A 23,392-nucleotide genomic window follows, 5' to 3' on the forward strand; every position below is an offset into this window, starting at 1 on the left:
TAACAAAAATAATTGATCAAAAAATGGGCAGAGTAACAAAATCCAGTAAGTACAATTCAACAGTAAGGCATATACATATAGCATTGTGTGTTCACCACCCATAGTTAGATTTCTTTCTGTCACCACATATATGACTCCTTTTACCCCATCTTCCTCCCCCTTCATTAACCAACATCACCATAATAAAATAAATTTTTTAAAAAACTGGAGATAAAGCATTGTTTATTGCTCTATATTTGTAGCTTTGAATGTGTTTATTAAAAATGTCAGATATTTTTTTTAAATGAGCAGGGGACAAGAAAAGACATTTCTCCAAAGAGGACATACAGATGGGTAACAGACATATGAAAAGATGCTCAACATAACTAATTATCAGGGAAATGCAAATCAAAACCACAATGAAATACTACTTCTCACCAGTCAGAATGGCTATTATCAAAAAGTCAACAAATATCATGTGTTGTCAAGGATGTGGAGAAAAGGGAACCCTTGTGGACTGTTGGTGGGACTGCAAATTAGTGCAACCACTCTGGAAAACAGTATGGAGATTCCTCAAAAAACTAAAAACAGCTCTACCATAATATCCAGCAATTCTACTGGGTATTTATCCAAAGAAAACAAAGACACTAATTCAAAAGGATATATATACACCCCTGTGTTCATTGCAGTATTTTTTACATAGCTAAGATATGGAAACAACCTAGGTGTCTCTCAATAGGTGAATACAGAAGATGTGGTATATGTGTAATAGAATATCGCACAGCAATAAAAATGAAATCTTGCCATTTGAGATAACATGGATAGGCCTTGAGAGTATTATATTAAGTGAAATAAGTCAGAGAATGACAAATACCTTATGATCTCACTTATATGTGGAATCTAAAAACAAAACAAAAAACAAAACTAGACTCAGAGACCAAAGGGATGGTTATCAAAAAGGAGAGAGTGGGAGGTTGGGAGAAAAAGGTGAAGAGGACTATACTGTCATAAGCTTGCATGGTGACAGATAATTACTAGAATTAGTGGGGTGATTACATTGTAAGATGTAAAAATGTCAAATCACCATAATGTATACCTAAGGCTAATACAACTAATATAATATTGTATACCAACTATGATTAAGTAAAAAAAATAATAATAAAAGGAAAGTTCCCTTATTTTTCTGTCCTGTTTGCCTTTTTAAAGATGCCTTGAATCTTTCCTGTTTGCCTTTTTAAAGATGCCTTGAATCTTTCATAGAATGGTACTATGTGTAAAAAATAGATGTACCACATTCTTTAATCACAGCACCTATATGAAAATTTTCATTGACTAAAATTGGAGAAAAGACAAAGAGGAAACACTTATTCAGCCCTGGCTTTATGGCTTTAATAGTCCAAGAACCTCATTTCAACTACCGAAGGCTGCAGAGTGATTGAAAACAAAATATACAACTATTTGATATAGTTCATGTTTAAACTTTTGAAAATGAAAATGCATCTCAGTTGAAAAGTTCAGGTAGGGAGGAAGGAGCATTTTAAGGGAATTAAAAGTTGTAGCTCAGGCTCAAAGTAACCATGGTTGGCAGAAAATCAATGCTTTCCATCTTGTGTCTTAGCTAGTGTCGGTGACGAGTTTTCTGTATATGTGTTTTTTAAATAACTCTTTGAAATCGATAAGTGTAATATGAACATTACTTCGACTTTATTTGAATTTATTTGAATTTCAACAGCTACCAACAGATGTACTTAGGATGAATAGGGCCCCGATTCCCAAACAGCACAGTATTTCAAATCTATTTTAGACTCTGAAATTAGAGCCGATTCCAGGAAGAAAGCTCTGAACCTTTTCCCCAGCTGCAGAAAAAAACTCCTCCTGTGGCCCCTCTGACTTACACCAAGGGAAGCTGCTTGAAAACATGTTCTTCTGCCAACAATCATCTTATCATTGTAACCCACAAATGGAAAAATAAACTGTTGGCTCCTCTTCAGAAAATCTATTCTCACATCCCCCAGAACCAGGCAGATAAAGAAAACCATAGAGTTCTTTTAATTTCTTTCTCATTTTCCAAAATGATTTTAGTATTTTTATTATCTCCGTGAACTTATAAAATGGGGCTTATATACTAACGAGTTACTACTAACCTTCTCCAAAATAAGTAATTCATTCAAGGTTCTAGTACCACTTGCTTCCCCCCACCACTTTCTTAGGACTTTGCTCCATTGGTTAATTTCCACTTGCCTAAACTAATTCATTCTCCCTCACACTGGTTTCTATCCCTCACTGGAAAGTAAAAACCTCTAAACTGAATTCACCTCTAGCTATTGCCCTATCTTATTTCTTCCTGTCACACCCAAGCTTCTGGAGCAGACAAATCCCTATTACATAAAATGGAAATTCTGACATTGCTTTCAGACATAATAACATCTTTATTAGGTGGTTCTTTGTGCCAGGCCCTCTTACAGGCCTTAATTTTTTTTTTCTTGATTAAAAAGTTCATGAATAATTAATGTTCATTATAACAAATCAAGTAATACAGAAACAGATAAAAACAGCATCAATGCCTCCCCTGCCCAACCTTCATATCTTATTTGTCACAAACACCAGGAGAGAGAAGAATTACTGACCCTATTTTATAGATGAGAAAACTGAGCCTGAGAAAGGCTCAGAGTGTACACTGCAGTGTTTAAGAGGAAGAGCTTTGGGGTCTGATTGCCTGGGTTCATTTCCTGACTTTGCCATTTATTGTTTATGAGCAAATTACTTGTTATTTCTGTGCCTCAGTTTTCATAAGTGAAAAATGGGACTAGTCATAGTACCTAGTTCATAGTGTGTAGTGAAGGTGTAATGTGCCAAACATAAAAATATTGCTGTTTCTAAAAAAAAAAAAAAAAAGATAAAGAGATATTATTTTTAAATGACAGCTGAGAAGAAAAACTAGGAATTAGGGCAAAACTCTGTTCACCATTATGCAATTGCTATAGAGTCTGAAAGAGTTTTTAAAGCAGCTGGAAATTTTTACTTAAAAAATACGCTCTTATTGCAATGATCACATCATCAATGCACTTTGCTTTTTAAGATCACACCGTTTTTTTAAAAATCTAATATTATTTCAATTCTTCATGATTAACTAAATTTTATTCATTTGATATAGTTTCAATTTCATTATTTTTAGTAATTTTATCAATTACACTAGAGGGATTATGTATAACATTTTAATGTTTTACACTATATTTTAAAATTTTCGTAATGGCTCTGGATGATTTGGGTCACCCCTGCCATCTGGCTCTACCACCCTGAGGCCAGTTTGCCCTGCCACTACCCTACCCAGGCCTTTATAGCCTCTTAGTTTCATTAGGCACCATAATGTACATTTGTTCTCTGAGTGCTATTTTAGTAGGAAATGATTAAATCATAGTTATTAACTTTCCCAAGGTAAATCATTACTCACACCCTGGTAACTCAAATATTTTCTCCCCACTTCTTTGTATTTATATGCTATTTCTAAGAGGCAATAGAGATGACTGCAGCTGTAAAACTACTCGGTTAATTCCTCAAAGCCTTTCTTTTTTTTTTTCTGGCATTCCTTTTCCATAGTTCAATAGACTTTCTATGGGAAACAGAGGAAATTAATAAAGTATACATCTTCTCTTGTCTACGAACATTCTTTCCTGCCTTAAGAAGGTAACAGATTGTATTAAGGCCCTCAGCTCTCTAAACTAAGTGGCCTGGTCTGAGGAACAGTAGTTCTGCATGCTAAATCACTAAACAAACATATTTGTTTAAAGAATTTTAGTCAAGAGGGAAAGATCCCTTTCAAAACAAGAACTGAACAATAATATTTGAGTCAAAGGAAAATAAGACTGTACAACTAACAGGCTCTCTTCATTCATCTTATATTAAGTTTATCTTTTAAAACATCATGCTTTTTCTGTTTCCCAGATAATTTAAATATTTCACAATTCTATGATATGCAGATTTGTGGCTAAATTGTACTTTTCCCCCAAAAAGCATATTTTTCTTTATTTTTTTTTCTTTCTTTCCATCCTCCTTCTCTCTTCTTTTCATCTTTCTGTTTCTGCTTTGGTTGACTAGATATTTCAGAGATTTTATATTATCTTTATTTCCCGTTTTTAAAAATTTATAGCCAGAATGTTTCAAGTCCCAGATTAAAATAGTATTTTGTTCTTTTCAGTAGTTTCTAGTCCATACTCTAGGACACAAGCAGAACGGCAGACCCCAAAAGAAAATAACGTTTCACAATGAACTCAAAGGTATTATCATTAAAAAACATTTACGATCCTCATTTTTGATCAGCTAATATATGTATAACTTTCTTCTAAACACTTTGAGAAAAAAAGTAATATAATACAGGGTCTCTGAAATTAAATAATATGAAATTCTAAAGCTGTCTGCCTTCTCCCTGATTTTAGCCAAAGGTGGCATCGCTATAAAATTAAGCCAAACAAATGATGCTGTAGATTGTACTGCCTTTATTTGCACTGCTTGGACCCTGTTTGTTTCCAGGGCCTTGGTCTGGTTACTAACACCTGGATTTCTAGCTATTTTACTCACTGTGCTCTGCATATGGCCTGTGGACAACTGCTGGGCATTAGTTAATAAGGTTAAGGGAGAGCAGCAGTGGGCCACTTGGTCCATGTGATTTATGCAACTCCACTGTTCTTCCTGCTCTTCTGGTAAACTATTGCTGCCTGCTACTGACCATATCCACTCTCCACCCCTACCCCCACCCCTCTGGCTAGCCTGCTGGAGGTACATTTTCAAGGCCACTGTCAGCTCAGCTTTCTGGTACTTGGTAAACAAAGACCTCCAGAACCCATCATGGACTCAGGTTTCCTGCCACAAAGACCTTAGCTCCTCATGGCCACCACCACAATTACCCAGGAACCCTATGGGTTGGCTGAGAGCCTGCAAGGAAGGGTACTTACTCTCTCAGGGGTAATGGGAGGAGAAATACTTTTCTCAGGATTGAGATGGGAGAACTGAAGGTAGCTGAAATGTTAACTATACTGCCTAGAGAAGGGTTCTTTAAAGAAACAAGGCAACTTTGGATATTTTCTTTCTTGTTTTCATATGACCTAATTTATGTGGAAGATTAATACTATGTCCTTAGTTTCACTAGTATTCAATAAAATCCTGTTACTTTTTCCGTTTCTGCTTATTGGGAAGATTCAGCTTATAGATTTGCTTTTGCTTTGAATTAGGAATATTTGGAAGAATATCGGCCTCTTTCCCATATAATACAGACTTATGCAAATATTCATAACAGTTTTCAACTTGTTTCTGTTAAAACTATCTTTAGAAATACAATGTGAATAACCTCATCTTGTTAGACTCTGAATACTTTGGAAACTGTTGTCTTCATGGAAAAGTAACCTACAAAAATTGTGGCTCTGATTGTCTTGACAATTTACCCTGGTAACAACTTAGTAATTGATGTGTATATTTTCCTAAATAGTAAAAATATTTGTAAAATTTATCTGTAAAATTGGAAGTGCACCAATGGCATATTTATCTTTCCACAATGGTAAAATAAAAGCATGTCAGTCTGAAAAAACAAAAGTAAAAAGATAGAAAATAACAAGGGTAGGGTAACCTCAGAAGCATGGCAGTGTGAGAGGACCCCTTGAAGTGACAACAAGTTGAACAGCTATAGTTCAACGGATTCCTTGCTGAACACACAAACACTTCTGAGAGATCTGTGCATCAAAACATCTGAAGGTGGGCAAAAGGGAGGAGGGAAGGAAGAAGAGCAGACGGGTGCCACAGATGCAGCCCGGAGCTCACTGCTGGACTCAGGAGAAGAGAGGCATCGGGCTGCAAGTGCGTACTCTGTCACCCTGAGCATTCCTGCCTGAATGATCAGCATATAATACTGCTGAACCCAGCTGTTGGGGCAGAGACTGAATACAGAAGTGCTATAGCTGTGTTCTAGCAGCCGCCATTCCCAGGCAGAAAACAAAGCCATAGAGCCTGGCTGCACCCTCCCAGAGCTCACCTCCTTGTACCCTCCTAGAGTTAGCACGTGGCCCTAAAAGAAACTGCAGTAGTGAATGCCTAATAAAGCAGAATATCTACAGCCCTGAGAACTGGAAAGACAGCTCGTGAGCAGCAGACACACACAGTGGCTAATCCCAGTTACAGGGTTGGAGATACAGATATGAGACAGCTGAGGTCTGGCAGTCGCCATTACTGGGAGGAAAACAAAGCCACAAACACACCAGTGACCTCTTCCATCCCACCCTGCCCCCGCCCCCATTGAGGCTGAAACAACTAGGGTTACTTGGGACACCCATGCAGTATATCACTACATCTCGCTGCTGGGGCAGTGCTGAATTTCACAGGCTTGCCAACCATATTCTCCTACCAGTGTGGTGCCCTGAGACTGAGGCAAGCTGGTCACAGAAGAGAGACCCACCTCCCCAGGGAATACAAAGCATTTTTCACTGCCCAGCATAGATCCAAGAAACCAAAGCAGTGCAAGGGCAAATAAAACACTTGGCGTGTGTGCGCCACCTACTGGAATGCAATATAAAAACCTCATCAACCGGCTAACGAGGTATCACTCTTAACAACAATAATTATTATTACAATGAAAACAGAGTTCATTCCCATAAATGCCTAGGCAGAAAAAATAATCCATCAAATACTGTGAACGGCCAAGATAACAAGGCAGCTCAAGAAGAAAATGAAAAATCTCCAGAAAATAAACTTAAAGACATGGAAATATGTGATTTAAATGACATAGAATTCAAGATTACAGCTCTGAAAAAAGCTCAACAGGATGCAAGAAAACTCAGGCAGTTTAATGAACTCAACAAACAAAAGAAAAACTTTACCAAAGAGACTGAAACTTTAAAAAAGAACCAAATAGACATTCTGGAGCTGAAGAACTCAATAAAAGATGAAGAATGAAAATAGTGAGCTTAGGAAATAGAGCTGACCAGATGGAGAAAAGAATTAGTGATATTGAAGACAGAAATCTAGAAATGACACAAATGTAAGAGACTTGAGAGTAGGAAAAAAATGAAAAAATTCTACAAGAATTCTTTCTGTTTCCATCAGAAAGAGCAATGCAAGAATAATGGGTATACCAGAAGGAGAAGAGAGGCAGCCTATTCAAACAAATGATCTACGAGAACTTCCTAAACCTATGGAAAGGATCTGGATTCTCAAATCCAAGAAGCAAACAGAATATCTAATTATTTCAATCCAAAAAGGCCTTCTCCAAGGCACATTATATTAAAACTGTCAAAAATTAATGACAAAGAACTCTCAAGGCAGCCAGAGGAAAGAAGATGGTGACCTACAAAGGAAATCCCATTGGATTACCACTGGATTTTTACTCAGAAACTCTCCAAGCTAGGAGGGAGTAGAATCAAATATTCAAACTATTGGAAGAGAAATTACCAGCCAAGAATAATATATCCAGCAAAGTTATTCTTTCAATATAAAGAAGAAATAAAGACCTTTCCAGACATTCAAGAGCTGAGGGAATTTCCCACCACAAGGCCTGCATTACAGCAAATACTAAAGGGGGTTATTCTACCTGAAACAAAAAGATAAAAGGATATAAAACTATGAGCAAGATGACTAACAGAAGCAGAAAATTAGAACTCTTATTCAGAACACAGCACTATACACTTAAATATAATGTAAAGGTTAAAGGAAGTAAAATCAAAAAAAAGAGAAGGCAATAGCTACTGTTAACTCAGAAATTAACTCACAGCATAAACAGAGATAATTTGTGACAACAAAAGTATAAAAAAGGAGGGATAAAGTTCTGAATTTGCAAAGGGGAATGGAGATCAGATACATGCAAAAGAGAAAGGACTACCATATATATGAAACTTTCCTTTATATAAACTTAATGGTAACCACACAAAAAAAATCCAGAACTGAGACAGATGACATAAAAAAAGAGGAAATAGAGGAAAAAAAAACATAGACTACCGCCAAACCCAAATAACAGATAGAAACACAAGGGCAACAAAACAATGGAGACATTGAGCTACCAGAAAACAAAACATAAAATATCTATAGGAAATCCTCATATATCACGGAGTAGCAGATTAGACAAAAAACAAAACCCAACCATACAGTACCTTCAAGAGACACATCTCAGCTGCAAGGACAAATATAGACTCAATGTGAAAGGGTGGAAAACGATACCTCAAGCAAATGGCATCCATAGAAAAGTGGGTGTAGCCATACTTATATCTGATGAAATAGACTTCAAGATGAAAAAGGTAACCAGAAACAAAGATGGACATTTCATAATCATAAATGGGACAATACATCAAGAAGACATATTAGTTATTAATATGTATTCTTCCAGTTAGGGAGCACCAGATATATAAAGCAACAACTAACTGAACTAAAGGGAGAAATGGACAAAAATACAATTACAGTAGGGGATCTAAATACCCCACTGACAGCTATGGATAGATAGTTCAAACGGAATATCAATAAGTAAATATCGGCCTTAAGTTACATGTTAGAACAAATACAAAATCAACATTCACAGAGCCCTTCATCCCAAAACACCAGAATATACATTCTTCTCTAGAGCGCATAGAACATTCTCAAGGATAGACCATATGTTGGGACCCAAAACTAGCCTCAAAAATTGAAGAAGCATATTCTTCAACCACAATGCTTTGAAACGAGATCAACTGCAAAAAGAAAGTGGGAAAACCCACAAGTATGTGGAGATTAAACAACATGATACTAAAGAACAATAGGGTCAAAGAAGAAATATAAGGAGAGATCAGAAGACAGAGAAACAAATGAGAATGAAAACACATCAAAACTTTTGGGATACAACAAAAGCAGTTAAGAAGAGGAAAGTTTATATCGTTACAGGCCTATCTCAAGAAACAAGAAAAATCCCAAATAAACAACCTACATTACATTTTAAAGAACTAGAAAAAAAAAAAAAGAACAAATGAAGCCCAAAGTTAGCAGAAGGAAGGAAATAAAAATTAGAGCAGAATTAAATGAGAACAAAAAGACAACAGAAAAAATTAAGGCAACAAAGAGCTGATTCTATGAAAAGATTAATGAAATTGACTAGCCCGTGGCTAGACTAAAGAAAAAAGAAAAAATAAGAAATGAAAGAGGAAAAGGTACAACAGGTACCACAGAAATACAAAAGATCATACAAGAATACTATATGCCATCAAATTCAATAACCTAGAAGAAATGGACAAGTTCTTAGAAATATGTAACCTTCCTCGACTGAATCACAAAGAACTGGAAAATTTAAATAGACCCATCGACAGTACAGAAATTGAAACATTCATCAAAAATCTCCCAAAAAGTAAAAGTCCAGGACTAGATGGCTTCACCAGTGAATTCTACCAAAGATTCAAAGAAGATTTAATATCTATTCTCAAACTCTTCCAAAAAAACTGAAGAAGAGGAAATTCTTCCTAACTCATTTTATGAGACCGACATAACCCTGATACCAAAAACTGGTAAAGATAACACAAAAAAAGAAAACTACAGACCAATATCTCTGGTGAATACAGATGCAAAAATCCTAAACAAAATACTAACAAATCGAATATAGCAATACATTAAAAAGATTATGCATCACAATCAAGTGGGGTTCACTCCAGGGGTGCAAGGATGTTTTGACATATGCAAACTGATCAATGTGATACAACACAAACAAAATAAAGAATAAAATCATATGATCATATCAATAGATGCAGAAAAAGTGTCTGTTTGGGTCCTCTCCTCATTTTTTAATTGGATTGTTTGTTTTTTGTTGTTGTTATGTAAGAGTTCTTTATATATTTTGGATATTAGCCCCTTATCAGAGGCATTGTTTGCAAATATCTTCTCCCATTCAGTTAGTTGCCTCTTTATTGTGCTGATGGTTTCTTTTGCTATGCAGAAGCTTTTTAGTTTGATATCATCTCATTCATTTATTTTTCCCTTGAGGTCAAATTCATAAAATCCTCTCTAAAACGAAGGTCCGTGAGTTTAGTACCTATATGTTCTATGCAATTTATTGTTTCAGGTCTTATATTTAGGTCTTTGATTCATTTTGAGTTAATTTTGGTGTGTGGTGACAGATAGCAGTTAGACATACAAAAAGATACCCCCCATGCACACCTGTAAGAATGGTTATTACCAACAAGACAAGTAATAACAAGTGTTGGAGAGGTTGTGGGGGAAAAGGAACCCTCATACATTGCTGGTGGGAATGTAAACTGGTGCAGCTACTAAGAAAAATAGTATGGCGGTTCCTCAAAAAGTTAAGAATAGAATTACTATATGACCTAGCAAACCCTCTTCTGGGTATCTACCCCCTAAATTTTGAAAACATTTATCTGTAAAGATATATGCACCTTGATGTTCACTGAAGCATTATTCACAGTGGCTAAGACATAGAAACAGCTTGTGTTTTTTAGTAGATGATTGGATAAAGATGTGGTACATATATACAATAGAATGTTACTCAGCCATAAGAAAAGATGAAATACTACCATTTGTCACAACATGGATGGATCTTGAGATCATCGTGCTAAGCAAAATGAATCAGACAGAACAATGAGAACTATATGGTTTACTCATATGTGGGATATAAAACTGAAAGCAACAAAAGAACAAGACAAACAAACAAACAAAAACTCATAGAGACAACAGTTTAGTGGTTACCAGAGGGGAAGGGGGGAAGGTGAGGAGGTAGAAATGGGGGAAGGTGAGAAGGTAGAAGGGGGTCAAATATATGGTGACAGAAGGAGATTTGACTTTGGGTAGTGAACACACAATGCAATATACAGATGATGTATTATTGAATTGTACACTTGAAACCTATATCATTTTATTAACCAATTATCACCTTAATAAATTTAATTTTTTTAAAAAAGGTAGAAAAGTACACAGAGAAACTAGAATGTTCATAGACTGCTGGTGAGAGAGTAGGTTGGTACAAATACTTTAGAAAATTGTTTAGCAGTAGCTATTATGCACACTCTCTGATCCAGCTCTAGAAATATACCCAATAGGAATGCATACACATATTCACAAAGACATGTATAAATGTGTTTATAACAACACCATTCTAATAGTTAACACTGAAAACTGCCCGATATCCATCACTAGAAAAAGTAAACAAGTTTTAAAATATTGACAAATGGAATACTATGAGAAATAAAGAACTATGCCTACATGCAGTTAAATGAATGAATTTTACAAACATGATGTTGGATGAAAGAAGCCTGATGCAAGAGTACATGCTATATAATTCTATTTATATATGAAATTTAAGAATAGGTAAAACTAATTTATGGTGATGGAAGTCCCAAAATAGTGATTACTACCAAGAACAGTGAAGGGTGTGAGGTTTTACCCTACTTACAAACTAACAAGTTAGCCTGCCTACTTCATGGATGCTGAGTCAGAGACTGAGGACCTTACAACACAATAGCCAGTGTCAGTATTTGTACCAGCTTTTTGAGCCTGAATTCTTAATTCTGCATATGATGACAGCTAGGTGACACTAGCACACACAGTGAGTTGCATTGTAGGAAAAGAAACCTGGGTTTGAGGAACCTGCATTTTTTCATCATGGGAAGCAAGCATGCTTGCCCTTTGCTTTGAAGGAAGATATTATCTTTATTATACTGAACAGTAAGTAAACCTTTACCCTTTTCTACCTCCCCGCCCTCCCCTTTTCCCTCTGGTAACCACTAAACTGTTGTCTAGGAGTTTTTGTTTGTTGCCTTCAGTTTTATATCCCACATATAAGTGAAATCATATGGTTTTCAAATTTTTTTGAATTATTTTGCTTAGCATGACAATCTCAAGATCCCATCCCATGTTGTCACAAATGGCAGTATTTCATCTTTTCTTATGGCTGAGTGACGATAGTCCATTGTATGTATGCACCACATCTTCTTTATTCAAGTACTTTGCTCTATAAGAGACACAATCTCTTTTCTCAAGGCTATAAGAAATCCTGTCCTTTGCTCTGGAGGGAAAACACTATCTCTGTCTTCCAAGGCTACTTACACAGATACTTGAAAAGATATTCTGAACAAAGGCAGTTAATGTCTGCTCAAGTTGTGCAGAAACATCAGCAACCCATGAGAACTGTCTCCCAACTGTTCGGAGGTAGGGGTGGGTACCTATTTACAGGACGGGAATATGAGGATAGATTCTGAAGGGCTGGTGATGATCTGGGTCTTGATCTGGGTGCTGGATACACGGAGATTTTCAATTTGTAAAACTTCACAGAGTGAAGTGTGAAACACTTCAATATGTATGTTATACATTAACAAAATATGCTTATGAAAAACAAAAATTAAAAAGAAACCCAAAGTAAGCAAAGAAAAAATTAAAAAACAAAAAGACCATCATTTTTCTGGAACTTCAAAGCTAGAAAATGATTGGCCAATTTCAAAGTATATTTCAGATCTTTCTGAGTAGGCCATGAGAACATATATAGAATTTCTAATAGGGATCATTTACTATGCCACATTGAAATGGCTAAAATCCACTTTCTAAGAATAAAAAATGCTCAGTTATCTAGGTATGGGCCATCAACTTTCAGTACTTAGTGTTCCTATGTGTTCCTACTCGTTTTACCAACTGACCTTTATCAGAATTCTTCAGTTATAAACAGTTCATTAATCATAGCTTGTGATTTTGCATTTTCAAAGCTCAGTTTTTCCAGCTGAATAAACGATAATATCCACATATTATTTAGTTCTGTTGTTCAGCAAGGATAATGCTATTCTAAGGATTGGCCCTATCATATAGTACTTGCTTTTTCAGATGGTCTGTATCAAAGTTTCATATTTTTTTAGGCCTCCCTCTTTGAGGTATAAATATTTCACTCAATAATTAAGAGTTAAAAACAGAATTTCAAACCACACCTTTGGCACATGCCATCGAAGACTGCAGTATTAATAGCAACAAAACCTTCTGTAAAACTGTAATGGAATCATTTGGTTTGGTGTATTTGAGCAAAATCTTTCCATTTCTGTGTAGCAAGGTATTTGGGGATAATAATAATTCAATGTTGAAAATACGACAGGGTTTTTTTTTACATAAAGGATATAAAAATATTTACTAGATAAGATTAATTTGTTGCCTTTGAAACATAAAGTAAATTTAATTATCTAGGGGTTTTAAATTCTTACTATCAATTCATTTTGCACATTATAATTTTATTTTATTTTATTTTTATTTTTTTTAGGCGAGGCAACCCTTGGTTGATCTCACAGATTGCAAGGACTTTGTCAGCTTACGCTCTCTTATTTTTATTTATTTATTTATTTTTTTACGCCTACAGCACCTGGTCTTCCTAGGTGGTCTCCCATCCAAGTACTAACCAGGCCCAACCCTGCTTAGCTTCCGAGATCAGACGGGATCGGGCTTGTTCAGGGTAGCATGACCATAGACTTGCTCATTATAATTTTAAAATGCACTCATATAGATGGCTTGCCCAGTATTTTCCAATGACAAAATTTTCTCTTCACTATTGGTATCTAGAAGCATAAGAGATATAGGATACTTTGATTTATATAAAGGGGTCCAAAATTCAAGTTTATCTATCTCACCAAGATAGATGAGGACAGGAAAGGTGATAGGTAGGATTTTCAAATTTAGCATGAAACTAGAGTCTAAACCATTAAACTAACAGTGTGCCGAGTTACAATCTGGGGCACGCGGGTTTTAAGGGGACTCTGCCATAAGTTGTAGGCAAACCACTTAATTCCAAAGACACAGTTTTCCTCATCTTTTTAATAACAGGTTTGAAACATCACTTCTTCTAAAACTGAAGATTTACCTACCCCTTAAATATAAGGTTTCCACAAGTTTTGGGGGCCTCCACTGGCTTGCTTTCTCTGTACTCTTCCTGAGTGACAGCCACTGCCAGAGCTTCTGCTATCACCTTTGAGATAAAGACTCTTAAACTGGGATCTCTCATCCTTACTCCAGAACAGGGTCTGACATGTCCATTTGCACAGTGTTTCCAGAATTACTCTCTTTCATTTCCATTTTCACTTCCACATCTACATTACTGGAAATCTCCACACTGCCCTTCCTGAATCTGATCTTTATCTTCCCATCATTCATACTATTCACAAAGTTATCAATTCTCTTTTGCACAAATATCGTTGTGAATGTAACACTGTCTGCAAAAGAAAATCCAAACACCCTACTATTGTATTCAAGATCAGTTACAACCAAGCCTCTGCCTAACATTCTTGCCAGAGTCCACTCACATGGCAATCCTTGCTATTTATTCTTCAAGCAACTCATGTTCAGTCCTCCCTTTGCTCATGATGTTCACTTTACCTTAGATTCTCTTCCTTACCTCTTTATCTATGGAAATCCTACTATTCCTTTTAAATTTAATTCAAATGCCATCTCCTCTACACAACCTATAAAATCTCTTACCTCATACAGCATACACTTTGATTGGATCATTTTTTGTTGTTATTGCATTGTATAGCATACACTTTGTAGCATTTATGTCATGCAAATTTATAGTGAAGTTCCTTCTACACATTAGTAGTTTTTATATGTCTTTGTCACTCAATTTTAGGTTATTCAGGAGCCGAGATCATGTTTTAGTTATCTTTTTTCTTCTGTGATGAATAAGACATAGTCCCTGTGTCAAGTAGCCTATAATCTAGCTTAGAAGACAATTAATATACAGTGAGGGAAATGCTAAAATAAATGCAAGCATAGGGTGCTATGAGACCACATAAGAGGACTGTTTCCCTCACCTGAGGGTTAGAGGTATCAGGAAGGCTTATGCTATAATAAGAGGTGGCTTTTTAAGTTCCTTTATAGACACTATACTAGACTATAAGTTTCTTTAGAGTAGGGCTCTATCTTTTTCCCTATGTATTTCTAGGGTATAGCATTGTATCTAACACAAAATAGACACTCCAAAATTACTTAATGAATGTGTAAATAAAAGATGCCCAAGTCTTTTATAGCTCTAAATGTGTAGAGTATGAATCATATTATTCTTCTGTAGTACTTTTAATTCCACTTATCAGAGGGTCAATAAATAATAACTGATGGGAGAAAAAGAAAACCTAGTTTAAAAGATTAATATATTTTTAGGCTTGAATTAGCTGGCATGGCTGCCCAAATAATTCCTAAGAAAGAAGAGCCAGAGCAGAGACTTGAGTCAAATCCCTACAAGTACCTTGGTTTTAACTCTCAGAAAAGAGTGATATGTGGATAAATTAGCTAAATTATTAATTAAAATAATTTGCCAAATGGCTTAGATTTTTCCCATTCATACACAAATTTTCTTAGCATGTAAAACACTTACTACTTTTGATGTTTATTAATGAAAGTTATGATACAAAGTCCAAAATCAGAAGTATACAGTACTAATAATACGTAATTGCTTATGTTTTTTCTTTCAAATGTTGTAAACATATTATGACCTTTAAGATCTGAATACCACCCACAAATGAATATAAGATACAGTGGTATTTATGATATGGCTACTGTTCGTTCAAATCACTTTGCTAAAGGCATCGTCACAGCTAAAGCATATTTTTAGGTGTTCAGTGGACCCAACAACCTTTCTGCTTTAATTCCAGAAGTAACCAGCAGAAGACATTGCACTTTGTCCTGGAAGACCAAATGGCAGAGGTCTTTTGGGGTGGAAAAGGAATTATGTCATTGTCTAGAAATCTTTGATAAACTCAGCTCCTCAGCAACAGCCAGCTGGGGAAAGAATACACAGCCAAGCAGCACATGTGAGGTCCTAGAAATGGGATGGAAAAGAATGGGAAAATCTCAAGGAGAAAGCACAGTGGAAGGGAAAAATAATCATAAAAGAAACTTTCAATGTTAGTTTTGTATACCCAAAAGAACATTGATGTAAGACCTAAGAGGCAGTGATTTTTTTTTTTAGTTCCAGCTTATTTTCTAAAATTATTTTGGGACTTCCAGGGGAAACTGCAATCTCCCTGTGGTTGGAATTTATTAGTCCTGATGGGACGGAGGTAGACTAGGAAGTCTAAAGTCTCCTTTTAGAGCTTTGATCTGTCATTCTAGGAAAGCTGCAGATATACACGCTTGGGGTTTTGCTATTATTTGGAAATATGGTTTAATTCAATAAAGCAGAAATAGATGGATGCCTTCTTAACTTCTTAAAATACAGCTGGGTCCTAAAGTGACCATTGTGCTTACTGGGGTAAAAGTAGGTAACATTCCCACAAAGGTCAAGGTCAAAGAAGGATGCTCACTTGTCACGACTATTGCTTAATAGTACTCAGTACTGGATGTTAGACGATACATTTAATAAGAGAAAGAACTAGAATTACATAAATTTAGAGAAGGATATAAAACTATCACAGTTTGTGATTGTTATGAGAAACCTGAGATATTCAACTGAAAATGTACTATAAACAAGAAAATTAAGGTAGTGTGATACAGAATTACTATATACCAATAAATTTCAGATGAACAAACATAGCAAGTTAGTAGAAATGGGGGAAGACTCCATTGTAACAGCAGCAGTCAAAGATGAAATATCTAAAAAAATTTAGAAATATGTAAGATTTATGAATACAATTCTAAAGCATTCCTGAAGGACACAAAGACTTGTACAAAGGGAATGGCTTACCAAGTTCTTAGATAGGAAGTCTCAACCTCATAGAGTTGTCAGTTCTTCCTAAGCTAATTTAGAAGTTTATTGTAATTACAATAAGAAAACCTAAAACTGAGGAAGGGGTTCAGCAGAAGAATTAGACAAGTAAATTCTAAAGTACGTATTAAAAAATATTCAAAACAAGAATTTCAAGAAAACCTCCAAAAAATAATAGAAATAAGGGGACTAGCCCTGATGCTAATTATAAAATAACGAAGCAACAATAATTAAAAGTATACTCCTAACACAAAAATGACAGATGAGTAAATGGAACAGAACAAGAAGTCTAGAAATAGATCCCAATGCATACAGAATTTGGTATAAGATAAACATGGCATCTGAAATCAGTGAGGAAAAGATGGACAACTTGAAAAATTGTCTTTAGACAACTGGAGAGAGATTTTTCATAAAATTAAGTTGGATTCACCATGCTGTATACCAAGTAAATTCCAAAGCAGCAAAGATTTAAATTAAAAAATAAAATAAAAATACTAGAAAAACATAAGGGAGAATTTCATTATTAACTTAGAGTGGGGAGGCCTTTCTATTTAAAATCTGGAGGCATAAAAGAAGGGTTTGATAAATATAACTACATGAAAAAATTAAATATACATGGTAAAAAAAATTTCATAAGAAAGTCAAAAGAAAATTGACCAAATGGGAATAAATTCATATCGAGCAAATTTTAGAATGGTGAGAAAGGATGTATACTTAGAACTGCAAATCACTGATCCAGATTATTATACCTAAAGTGTCAAGTATGTCAATTATAATCTTATTTTCTATTTTAATAGAGGAAACCAATAACTACCATGCCACCAGGGCAAAATGAGTAAGACAAGTCTGCAATTGCCTCAGGATATCGGTGATGGGCAAGGTCACTTCGGGATTACTAAATTCTGGAAGGCTATCCTATTTACAAGCCTGGTTGTTTCCATCTTGTTTGGTGCTGTGTTGTAACTGCTGCAGAATGCACTGTGAAGGTCGTGCACCATTATTAGGCCTGTTGTAAGTACATAGCAAATTTCTCCCATATACTATTATTTCATCTGAAATATTTTCATACTCTTCACAGCAATACATTTGATGAATAAATCTAGTAGCAATGGCACATGGTTAATCTCTTGAACAAGAACTTTATTTGGTCATTCAAGAGAATACGACTACCTCCTCTTATCCCGACACAGATAAATCTCTACCTCGCAGAGGAAAAATAATAAAACTGCAAAACTTTTTAGCAATCTCTTCTTCTGTCTGACTTCAGATAGAAACAACACAACAATATCAAAGGTTCCACTTAAAGAAGTTTGAGAGAAATCCCAGGGTTATTGTACTTTAAATCTTTTCAATGGATTCTTTCAAGTTAAGCCTACCTCCTGAGCACCTGAGTAAATTGAATACATTTTGTTAGTAGAAGGTTTCTTATTTAGGTTCAATATCACACTTAAAGCAGCTAGAAATTTTAGAATAGTCCAAGAACATATTTTATTATAAGATTGCTATTTCCGGGGAAATTTGGATAAGGGTTAGCTGGCATAAGTTATAGTTTCCCATGATATGTCTAAATTAGAGAGTAATTCAACTTTTGTATTAATTGAACTGACTTAATTTTAAAAATGTTTTTTATGGCTCATCTTTACAGGCATCTGGAGAAGGGATGAGGTCCTCCACTCTGGTACTTCTTGCTCCAAAGGTGAAAAGAATATACCCTTTGGACCATGTCAGTGGCACTTAATATCCGGCTAGCCAAATGAAGAGAAAAGACACAAACAGAGAATGCTAGATTAAAAGCAAAACCTCAGTGAGAACAGAGATTCATCCCCTTGGCCTAAAAGCTTTCTAGAATTAGTAAAATAAAATAAAGTGTTAAATCTGGGTTACATGTCAAGGGTGAAAGAGATCTTATTTTACAGCATAAGCCACTGAAGCCAGAAAAACATACTCAAGGTCAGACTATTAGGTAATAGAAGCCCTATGTCTAGAGCCAGGTATTCTGATTCCTACATCACTGCTATCTTCACCTTATTTGCTGAAGAACTGCTCATCTCATCAGAGCTGCTCTTCCAAATTGCACTCTTTGTAATGTAAGACTCAGTCTTGGGAATTTTGTCATGGGTATGCTGAGGCAGGGGGTGCTGCAATGATTAAGTTCTGAGCACTAACAAAAATGGAAAAAAGAAAAGTTGGAGAAAAAGTTACATTTTTAGGTATGCTAGAATTCTGATCAGAGACCACCTTTTCAAGTTATTAGTCAGAAAATGAAGAATGAGTTCTCCAAGCCACAAAGGTTTGGTGTTTTTTTTTTTTTTGGAAAAGGGCAGTTTTCTTTTTTGATTCTCTGCTCACCAAGAAGGTTTCAGTACATATGCAGACTGATTCCTGAATGAGATACACTTTCCACTCTAAATTAATAAACTAATATCTAGTTTATTATTCTCTCCTTAGTTAAGTGATTGTGACTTCATTCCTCATCTAAAATTTAGTTTCTAAAAATGCAGCATTGAGATGGTAGTGACACTCCCTCCGTCCTCGTTCCCTGGCGACCCCGTGGGCACTCTCAGTCCTGTCCACCTTCATTACAGTGACTCCAGATTCCTCTCAACCATCCATACGGGCACATAGTGGGGAGCACACCTTCAACGTCATTCTGAGAAGAAATTTAAGAAATCTCCACCTCTAATGATGGAACTCTCAGCCCCTGGACCACTGGAGTCACACTTCCTAATTTTTAACTAGTGAGTATATGTTCAATTTTTGTTATAAATACTTTAGATTTAGGAATTATTTATAAAGTACTTTGTTCTCACAAGAGATAAATTCTAAAAACAAAGAAAATGAGTAAGCTCACGTGTGATCATGACATTTAGAAATATTTACAAGTAAGTGTCTTCTTCCCTATTCCACCATGAAAACAGTATATCTGGTTCTTTCGTGAGCCATGCCTGAGCCCCTCTATTTAGAGTCTGTCTGCCGTACCACCTTCTTAGGTTACCATGGGCGGTAAAGTAAGAACCATATTAAATTTTCGTTCAGCTGTGATAATGCTGTGCCCTTTGTAACCCTGGCAGCTTAGACAGGCCCCTGGAATCTCTTAGTCATTATGAGCTCATTGTTTCTAACAGGGGCACATGGCACAGCTTCAGCTACTCTTCTAGTTCATACCAGATGCTAACAATCCTATTTCAGGGGTGGAGCAGTAGCAGTAGGGTGGTGGATGCTTTCCTCCTTAACCTTTCTAGGAAGCATTTTTTTATATTGTTGGCTCCATTCTAGACTAGAAAATAACATGGGTGGTGGGCAGAGGCTCTGAGTTGATGACTTTATCAGTTATATTCCTGTTTTTTAAGCTGGCTAAGAAAACAAGACAGAGGTGATTCTTGTTCTCTGTAGGTAGTGAAATGTTATAGTATGGTATCATTTCTTTCAGGTAGGGTCTTTTCAAGATATTCCTGGAAAAGCAGCACAGTCCATGAACACTGGGAAGGCATGCTGATCTCAGGCAATCTAGCAAAGTACTGTGGTACCATCTGAGGCAAAAACCTTACTATTAAGAAAGTCAAGTTTCTCCAGCAAAGTAGCTTTGTCCTACACTATAGATTCTCTGGAGTAGCTATAATAACTGCATATCGTGTGTAGGTCTAGGCATTATAGGTGGATTTATGATTTATTTAGGGGAAGAAATTTACAAAAGACACTTATAAGATCAGAGTTAGACTTTTTGACCATTTGCAAAAATCATTTAACTTTTATGTGTAATCACAGTAATTTCACACCATGAAAAACTCCCAAAGTCTTGACCGAGCATATTTATTAATTCACTGGAAAATAATGCATCTTATTTGGCAAGTGCTATGGACTGAATTGTGTATGCCCAAAATTTGAATGCCAAAGCCCTAACTCCAATGTGATGATATCTGGAAATGGGGCCTTTGGGAGATAATTAGATTTAGATGAAGTCATGAGTTTGTGGCCCTAATGAAGGGATTAGTGCCCTTGTAAGAAGAGGTAGGGACACCAAGGCTCTCTGTGCCATGTGAGGACACAGCAAGAAGGCAGCCACCTGCAAACCGGGAAAATGGTCCTCACCAGAACCTGACCATGCTGCCACACTATTAGGACAAATATGTAAATTGTGTTGTTCAAATCTTGTCCTCATAGTTGCACATACAAACTGTAGAATACACATTGCTTTCAAATATGTATAGGTCATTATAAAAATCAACTACATGTGAAGGCAAATTGCCATAAATTTCAACATATCGAACTCATATAAAGTAAATTCTTTGACCACTAAGAAATTAAACAGAAATCAATAATAAAAATATGCTCTGAATGCTTGTAAATTAAGAAATATACTTTCTAATACACCATGGGTCAGAGAAGAAATCATGGTAAAAATTAGAACATATTTTGAAGTGAATGTTCATGAAAATGTACTAGCTACATTAAGCTCATTTTAAGAGGAAAATTTATGTCCCCAAATACATATATTAGAGAAGAAAAGCTGTAAAGCAATTAACTAAATATCCATAATAAAAAGTTATAAAAAGAACAACTTCAGTTTAAAGAAAATAAAGGGACAAAAATAAAAAGATAGAACGAGTAAAATAGAAAACAAACAAACAATAGAGAAGATCAACAAGGATAAAACTTGAAATCGCAAATAAATTTATAATCTCCCATGGAGGAATAATGAAGAAACACAGAGTAAGCCTGAATAACCAATGTCAGAAATAAAAGAGGGGATATCATTACAGAGCCTACAGATATTAAAAGAGAATATTATAAGCAACTTTACATCAATAAATTGTGCATTTGTAAAAAAATTAAGTTTTATGCTTAATACTGTGCACATTACTGTGTGTCTGTTATATTTCAATAAAAATCAACAAAATCAAGAAAATATGCATCTTACAAAATCTGACAGCACGAGAAGAAACAATTAAGAGTTCTGTATCACTTTAAAATTGAATCAATAATTAAAAATCTTCCCACAAAGAAAACTCTGAGTTGGATTCGATGATTGATTCAAATCAAATATTTAAGGAAAAAAATATCTACCTTATACAAATTCTTCCAGAGAATAGAAAAGAGAACAGAAAACACTCTCCGGCATAACCTTGATATCAAAGTATGACAAGGGCATTAGTAGAAAGAAGACTTGCAGCCCAATAGCATTTATAAACATAGAAGCAAAAATCCTAAACAAAATGTTAGATACATGAATATAGAAATATGTAAGAAAGAGAGATAATATGTAATGATTAAGGTGGTTTTCTTTCATAAATAGATTAGTTTAATGTTCAAAAATTCAATCAGTAATACAACTAATCTATAGTGACAGAAAACAGGTGAGTGGTTGCCTGAGGACCTATGTGGGGGAAAGGGACTGTGGAGAGAAATACAAAGGGACATGAGGAAACTTTTGGAGGGGAGTGATAAACATGTTCATTATTTTGATTTCAGTGATAGTTTCACAGGTACATACATATGTGAAAATGATCAAACTATATACTACAAATATGTGCAGTTTATTTATGCTATTATACCTTATTAAAGTTGTTTTAAAAGTCAACCAGTGTAATTTATCACCTTTACAGAATCAAGAAAGAATCCGCATGATTATCTCAACAGATTTAGACATTTAATAAAAGTCAACTTCCATTCATAATTTTAAAAAATAACATAGTTAACGGTGAAGGTGATTTCCTTAAACTGATAAAGAGTATCTTTTAAAAATCACACCAACAGGTAAAATGTTGAAAACTTTCCATGTGAGATTCGAAACAAGACAAAGATGCCTTCTTAGTATCACTTCACCTCCTGCTCCATTATGTCCCTGTGTGATTGGGTGACATTGACCATGATGACATCAGGTCTATGTTTGAACTAAACAGATTGACACCATTCCTCCTTGTCCAGTGATTGATTCAGGGAAGGGCAGGGATAAGCCAGTCAATGCACTCCAACCCCCTGCTCTCAGTGATTGTGTCAGAGGCAAAGCAAGATTTAAAATGGTCCAATCAAAGGAAGCCAAGAGTTTTGTCTGGGAGGATAGAAGCTCTCCATTCCTATAGCAAGTGTAATATAAAGAGGCCATGTCTTCAGTTGCTGCAGCCATATCTAATCAATGAGGGGAGCCATGGAAGAGAAAGTAAAAACAATTACCAGAGTGAAAACAATCACAAGAGGAATAGAGCCTAGTGAATTATTCAGTAGTGTGTTTGAAAAAAAATTCCCTTTATTTGAGCCATATCAGTTCTGATTCTCTGATATATGCATCCCAAAGCCTCCTTACTAATGTAGTTTGGCTGCATAAAATACCATAATTAGTGCAAAGTAGCAGATAGAATAAGGCAGACAAAAGTCAAAAGCATACACGTTCTAAAAGAAAATACACATAGTTCAAAGTCATGGTAGAAAATCAGAGACCAAAAATTTCCTGAAAGGATTGCTATTTTGGTTAAATAATATATGTAAATCACCTAGCACAGAGCCAGGGGCACACCAAGCTGTCATATTAACTGTGGATAGCAATAGCTAATGGTGCAGTAGGCTGTGTCAAGTGCCCAGGGAGGCAAGAAATAGTCTTTTATATCAAAAGCATTTTCTTATAACTTGAAATTATATAACTCTTGAGTGGATAGTCTTAAAGTTTAGGTGTCAATGAATGACAACAGTTAGCTTTTACTGAAAATCTACATTTGCAACTTTATATGCATTTGTCTTTTCACAAGGACCCTG

The 23,392-nt window shown here is 35.5% G+C and overlaps 1 protein-coding gene and 1 non-coding gene across 2 annotated transcripts in view; both read right to left on the bottom strand.

The window, feature by feature from the left end:
• The window catches only part of ACYP2 (acylphosphatase 2), a 117,484-nt gene that overhangs the window by 26,030 nt on the left and 68,062 nt on the right, over positions 1-23,392 (bottom strand). The gene's annotated exons all lie outside the window — the stretch shown is intronic.
• On the bottom strand, positions 13,304-13,422 carry LOC111742328. The gene has a single exon (XR_002781280.1). It is a non-coding gene; the product is annotated as a 5S ribosomal RNA (ribosomal RNA).

This window comes from Pteropus vampyrus, unplaced genomic scaffold (genome assembly GCF_000151845.1).
Source record: "Pteropus vampyrus isolate Shadow unplaced genomic scaffold, Pvam_2.0 Scaffold91, whole genome shotgun sequence".
Taxonomy (NCBI): Eukaryota; Metazoa; Chordata; class Mammalia; order Chiroptera; family Pteropodidae; genus Pteropus; species Pteropus vampyrus.